We start from the raw sequence: 5,068 nt of genomic DNA on the forward strand, positions 1-5,068 counted from the left end.
CTAAATCACTATTGCTGGAAACACGAGAGGTTCCTGGTTGAGAATTCATCATGTCGAAAGGATGTAACCTACATACCTGGAGGAAATACTTTGCTCAGTATGACTATGTATGTACAATGGAAGAAAAATAATTAAAGCATTATTTCAAAGCTCACTTATTCATTACAAAAAATATTGAGTTTTAACCCTAACAATCACCCCAAGTACTACAGCAATCGGTGCTTTACCCTTTGTAAACTGAAATTCCTAACATATTATGTGTCTTCTTATGTGATGGAAACTAACAGTAAGAAACTTAAACAAAGATGTAATTACTTTTTCAGCAGTCCAAATTCCGTTGCCAAGGCTACATCCATCACGGACGTTCTTTGTTTTGTTTTCGGACGAAATGAATAGACAGAATAATAACCTATCCCTTAATAATATTTAAGCAGCATAAACTATCATTCATTTGCAGTTTCATTTCGTCTCATCTTCGTAACTGATATAAAACATATTAGCCGTCAAGAAACGGAATTATAAACGTGATCGTTTACCTCTTTTCAAATATATTACGTCACATTAGAGAGAATTACTTGGACAATTTTTCTTGTAAGTAATATGCAATTTAAAATCGTATAACCCACAACGAAAGTACAATTGTCGCTACGAGGGTACTTTTTGACAAATAATTTCAATTTGACGGATGTCAAATTACTGTCAAACTGGGAAGGACAATATTCGCCAAAAGTATTCAAGATCAAGAAAAATGAAATTGAGATACATGTTTAAATTTGAAAAGTACTAAACAATTCCTCCTTCCCTTGAACGTATATAATTAGGGTCTAGAAAGTTTATACACACGTATGTCCATACATTCTAAATAGAAAAAATAAATTTGGTCAAAATTTTTTCCAGATTAACTAAAATTTTAGACGACACAACTGATTTACCTTCTGAAACTTAAATTCTATCCAACGTGGTAAAATTTTCGTGAAACCCTGCGTTGATTTTACGTTCGTGGGGTAAACGATATATGTATTTATAACCTGTTGTGTCATCGTGGATTGTACTCAATTTTACTAACAATGGAGGTCTCCCAACGTATGCTTCCAGATTTTGACCAAACTAGCGTCAATCGATCACAAATATATTTAGTATGAAATTTGCAAATGGAACTATCTGCCAATGCGCAGGTTTGGCGGAGATATTAGCATTCAAAGCAGAAACAATGCACAGGAAATTTGGAAAATGAAAAATATGCCAGCCTTTTGGTGCGTTTTCTCCTCTTTTTTTGCAAATATCTCCGCCAAACCTGCGCATTGGCAGATAGTTCCATTTGCAAATTTCATACTAATTATATTTGTGATCGATTGACGCTAGTTTGGTCCAAATCTGGAAGCATACGTTGGGAGACCTCCATTGTTAGTGCGTATTATAACACTTTTTAAGATTTTCTAAAATATCGTCAAGTTAAACTTGCAACAATTAAGAATAAAATTTTGTGGAAGATGGAACTTCAGAAATAAATAGTGCCCTTTTATGGCAACTTCGCCACAGATATTCACGTCAAATTGATTTTTTGTTTTAAAATATTAGCAATAAATACATCTGTAAATAAATAAATGTAATTAGTTTGGCGAGTTGTTAGTCTGACTTAAACGTGAAGTCGAAAATTATGGACCTCAGAAATGCAAACAATTTAAATAATACGGTGCTCATGCTTAATTTGTACGTATGTACATATGTTCATACATAAATACGTGTGCAGTTTATGTATGTATTGGTAAGTATGGAGTATGTAGATTAGGTGAAAATGATGTGGAAATAGACGACGAGAATTTACTTATTGTTGAAGTTACTCGATAATGTGTGGGGTTTGCAGGTCACTAATCCAGACGAGGGTGCTTCAGAGATGATGATGACGAAAAGAGTGATGACGTCGTTCCTCCAAAGGGGTGCAAATTGATATTGGGGGTGACGGGTCCATTAAATCTGTGGTAATATAAATTATCATTAACTTTCATGGAAATAAAATCCAGTGATTGTTGAATAAAAACGGCGATTATTTTTCGAAGTTGTGTAATTCTAAATTAAGTAAGTAAATATTTACTTAAAAACTATAAAAGCTTAAAATTTTTAACTTCTTTCTGCAGAATTTTGGAGCAAGTGTCAAAAAATTGAGAAATAATGAGATTCATTTTCAGAAAGGAATATTTCACTTGCTTACCACTGTTTTCTAAATTTGACTCCATTTTTGCCACGTGGTGGAAATTTTGTGGGCGAAAACAATGCCATGAATTGGGTGATTTTCTGTAATGCAAAAAGAAATAATTTATGTGTGCATATGTTAGTCGAAGTCATAATGCGATTTTTAAAAATCAAAATAATTTACATAAAACTAATTGAATTCAAATATTTAAATTAGTCTAATATTTATTAATTTTTAATTTTTAATTAGAAATCAATTGAATGTTTAGATTTTCATTTGAATATACATATGCAAATGAATAAACAACATGAATAAATTTTCGGATTCGGCAAAAGAAATATAAAAGTTTCATCAGATTTGTAAAAACCTTTAAAATTAAGAGCTCGCAGATCCTGGAATTACTTATTCATCATCATTTTTCTTTCCAATGGCTAAGTTCGTACTTTGCATTTGACAAAATCCGTACCTACTTTTGGGGATTGTGCAGAAAGAATGTGATAGATTTGAAGGGAGGTCAAGTCATCATATCCATTCCATGTTAATTAAAACATGGGCGTATATGTAAATATAAATATGTAGGTCACACCTGGTGGACAGTATGTAGTCAAAAATTTCCCACAAATTGATCACATTCTTTATGTACGGCCCTTTGTGATGTTATATTGAATCAAGTGCAAGTGTACTCACGCAGAAAAGAAAGAAAGAAAACGTTCTCGTCCGTATTTAACAGAGGACAAGAAGGAGATCATAAAGTGAAACGTGATCTACTGCTGACAAATTCTTGGTAAATATTCCGAGTCAAATTCCATGCATTAATGGAGCCCATGGAATGAAACTATTTCATAAACAATTCCATGATCTGTGTGACTTATTTTTATCCTTAGCTGTAATATTTGCACTTTTAAATGCCATGATGCAACTAAAACCCTAAAATTTTGTCAATTCTGTAAAATGAAAAATTTTGTCCTTTAGAATATTATTTATGATTTCAGCACAATTAAGCGACCCTTGAAAATGAAAATAAAAATTACATGGAAAAAAGTCAAAAATCATGCAATAATTTTCTAAAAATTTCAGAAACATTCGAAAGTCAAGAATAAAAATTAGAGAACTTTTGATGAAACCCGTTTTTAAAAATATAGACCCGTCTTCGTGTTAAAAATCGGAGACGATGCGATTTTTCAAATGAGTCAAATCCAAATTCGGGTTTTAATTTGTGGCTCCCTTTATAGCATAAATTTTCACAATATTTTTCAAAATTTCACACCCAAATAAAATATTTAATCGCCAAGCAGTAAATGAAATTGTATTACTCACCCCTTTTTCTGACGAATTAATACGGTAGTTATTGTCTCCGAATGCCAATTTGGATTTAAAATTGTCCAGCTAATCGTTCAGTTTCCTTATTTAACTTACATATTTAGCCACAAAGGTGGATGAAATTATTAGAATTTTTATAACTGAGTTTTCCTCAGAGACTCCTTAGTTAAAGATGTTTGTTCGAGATGTTATCAGCAGCGGGTTCATCTGTCAACTTGGAAGATGAAGTCGGATTGGGAATGAAATGACTCACTTCAAATGACAGACTACGCCCCGTCGTATCTACATTTAAGCAGAGGCACAAAGTAATTCGAGATGTATGCATATTCACAACGCAAAAAGCAAACCACCCTTTCTGAGAATTACATATGTGACAAATTAAACTCCAGACATCAGATCAAAAACGTTTGCGGGTTACGACTTAAATACGTGCACACTCTTAAAAATATTTGTTTAAAATGTTCCCCATTTGAAAAGCTAATGCGCTTTTACATAATTCTGCATCATTCGGTACATTGTTAAAAATCTGATAGAATCACATAAATACTCCGTGCTTGTTTTAATTTGGTAATCTCCTACCCGATTGGTATTAATTTGTTCCTGAGTGGAAGGGTTCTCATGACCACAACATTACTGAACGGTAATTCCCGTAATTACCGTGCCGATAGAGTCACATACATACACTCAAAACTAAAATTGGTAAAATCAACACCGCCGGTGTCAATATATGACTTAACCGCCTTGGTTAAAATGTTTAATCCGAGTTATGATGATTTTGATACGGGTAGTTATAATGTTATGACCGGACGGAAAAATTTCATTACTACTCGGAATCACAATTGTAACCAATGCGGTTAAGTCATATTTATTTATTTATTTATTATATTTCAATGAGGCACCCCATTACTGGGACCTTACACCTCAAGGATATATATATTGATACCGGCAGTGTTCATTTTATAAATTTTTGTTTTGAGTGTACACACATACATGCATACATATGTACTCCGGTCAGTAATGTTTTAATACCATAGTTTTCTAAGAGTGTAGATTTATTTAAGTATGTACATACAGTATAGGCAGAAAGTCATTATACCCTCATACTTTGTGTACATAAAGCCTCATATTTTTTGAGAAGCTTGAGAGGATGAACTGCAATTTTGCATAATTACTTACTATGATGTAAGGTTTCCGAAACCATACTTTCGATAACGGCGTGGCACAAGCAACGACACGGTGAAATTATATCCAAAATTCCGAGAGGAAAAAAGTCTTTATACCCCGATTAAATTTTCATGAAAAACTTGTTCAAAGTCTTCTGTGTTAAATAACAGTCAAATTGGTATCTGGGATGCTGACCCCAATCCTTTGGGAAGGCAAGGACACAACTTCGAATCTACCCAATAAATGGGATGGTGAAAGAAGTGTCTAAATTCTCCAATTCAAGCTACTTGGCGTCGACAAGGCTTTGAAGTTTGATGGCGTGTGCTGAGAAATTTTGAGCTTCGCCATTGACCATAAACGTGCATTAACATGCTGTCCGATGCTTATGGATGG

The 5,068-nt window shown here is 33.3% G+C and overlaps 1 long non-coding RNA gene across 1 annotated transcript; it reads right to left on the minus strand.

The window, feature by feature from the left end:
- Window positions 1-1,395: 1,395 nt before the first annotated feature.
- On the minus strand, window positions 1,396-3,713 carry LOC118436928. The gene is made up of 3 exons (XR_004835780.1): window positions 3,509-3,713; window positions 2,210-2,292; window positions 1,396-1,974 (listed from the first exon to the last, which is right to left on the minus strand). It is a non-coding gene; the product is annotated as an uncharacterized LOC118436928 (long non-coding RNA).
- Window positions 3,714-5,068: the final 1,355 nt, after the last annotated feature.

The sequence above is a fragment of the Folsomia candida genome, unplaced genomic scaffold, assembly GCF_002217175.1.
Source record: "Folsomia candida strain VU population unplaced genomic scaffold, ASM221717v1 Fcan01_Sc011, whole genome shotgun sequence".
Taxonomy (NCBI): domain Eukaryota; kingdom Metazoa; phylum Arthropoda; class Collembola; order Entomobryomorpha; family Isotomidae; genus Folsomia; species Folsomia candida.